This window comes from Elephantulus edwardii, unplaced genomic scaffold (genome assembly GCF_000299155.1).
Source record: "Elephantulus edwardii isolate Elephantulus edwardi_28Jun2011 unplaced genomic scaffold, EleEdw1.0 scaffold00035, whole genome shotgun sequence".
Taxonomy (NCBI): Eukaryota; Metazoa; Chordata; class Mammalia; order Macroscelidea; family Macroscelididae; genus Elephantulus; species Elephantulus edwardii.
Genome location: NW_006399785.1, coordinates 9,270,573 through 9,272,681, shown reverse-complemented (window position 1 = coordinate 9,272,681; position 2,109 = coordinate 9,270,573).

The following is a 2,109-nucleotide window of genomic DNA, read 5'->3' as shown; positions in this document are numbered from 1 at the left end:
ATGACTTCCCAGTCCTGTGACATTCTGACAATCTCTGCTGTACTTGAGATCTTGATGCAGTTATTGTCTCAGTTCATCTCCTTAAGGGTCTTTCTCCCTCTAACCCTCTCCTTATCCCAGCATGATATCCTTCTCCAGGGACAGGGTTCTCCTGATAACATGCTCAAAGTATGGGAGATGAAGTCTCCTCGTTTTTGCTTCTAAGAAATACTCTGGCTGCACTTAATTCAAAACATATTTGTTTGTTCTTTTGCTTGTTGTTGTTGATGAGTCGAGGACAACTCATAGCAACCCTGTGAACAAAAGGCCTGAAGTCTTTCTGTAACTATTGTCATTTCTCAAAATACATAGAGTTTCCAGAGGCATGTGGTTTAGGAAGTGGATGCCATTCCTGCTTCCAAACATGTTTTAATCTGGGAGCCCCACCACTGTCCACCGTGGGTAGCCATAATGGCTTTTGACATCCCAATGGCACAGAGTTCAGTATCACAGCCACTCCAGGTTACTCAGTCCAGCAAATTAACAGACCAGTGCTGCACCACTGAGGAGAATGTTCCTCTAAATTATAATTACAGTAGTCCTGGGGGCCGACTTTTAAATACAATGGCCCTCCAGGCAGTGGTATTGACACTAAACAAGAGGCTTAAATAAAAAACAATGAAACATTCCACAGACCCTCAACCAAATAAGAGATCTCACCTTTCAGAGTAGAACTGCTTCCCCCAGTCTCTCTTTCATCTGTTTTTGTTGTTGTTCACTGCACTGGAGTAGAGTAGCCTTCTTTTGGTAGCCCGTGGTGGTGGTGATGATGGTGGTGGTTGATTGCCTTGAGAATCAAGCATGACTCATAGCGACTCTATGAACAAAACACCTAATGCCTTTTCATAACTATCGTCATTTCTCTAAGTTCATTGAGTTTCCAGAGGCATGTGGTTTAGGAAGTAGATGCCACTCCTGCTTCCAAACCTTGTTTTACAACTGGGTGCTCCACCAAACACTGTCCACATTGGGAAACCATTATGGTATTTGATACCCCCATGGCACAAAGTTCAGCATCACAGCAACTCAGGTTACTTCCTACTGCACACTAACAAAGAGTGATGTACAAAGTGGAAGAGTGTTCCTCCAGACATAGCAGCACTAGCTTCATTTAGCAGTGGTTAAGTGTCATCAAGTTGAATAAAACTCAGAGTAAGCTTTGCACAAAAGACCTGAACTCTGTTTTATGACTGACATCATTTCTGTACATTTATAGAGTTCAGAGAGTTTGTTATTTTCACCAATACCAATGTCCAAAGACATCAGTTCTTCTTCACTCTCAAAGGCACAGCCAACAGATCTTGAGTGGGGTCTAACTATTGAATGGCACAGTGTATCAGTAATCATTTTCTGCCTTTCACTTCTATACTATGGTCATATGAGAAAATGTCCTTGTTTGTGGGAAACACATTCAAGGGTGATATAGCATGGATAGCTCCCCAGTGGCTCTCATTGTGGGGGAGATGATATACTTTGTACTGTTTTTGCAACATTTTTCATAAGGCTCAGAACTTCCACTATTAAACATGTTGTTGTTGTTGTTGTGTACCATAGAGTCAGAACCAACCATAGCTGACTCTCTGGTGGGTTTTCAGAGGCAGTTAATCGCACAAAAGGAGATTGCCCATCCTTCTCCCACGGAAGCAGCTGGTGGCCTTGAACCTCATGCCTTTGGGGTCATGTACAGCTTCTTGCCACTAGGCCACCAGAGCTCCTTGACTTTTAAAAATAATAAGGGATGACTCATAATACTTTAAATAAAAATAGCTGAAAATATAGCTGATGCTTATTTTAAAGAGAAACTTTTTAAAAAGTACATACAAAAAGAAAAGTCTTGAAATAAGAGTTCCTTGGTATGAAAGAGATACTTCAAAGTATCATTTGTTGACTCACTATGTAAGTTGTGTTATGCATAATGGTTTTCTTTCTGTCTTCATGTTCAAGTTTCCTATAAGGAGCACGCATTTTCCAATGAGGAATTTGTCTTTTTTTTTTACTTTTATAGAATTTAATAATGTGTTTTCTTTCCCTTTGGAAACAATAGCTGACCCTCCAGCAGGTTTTCAGAGG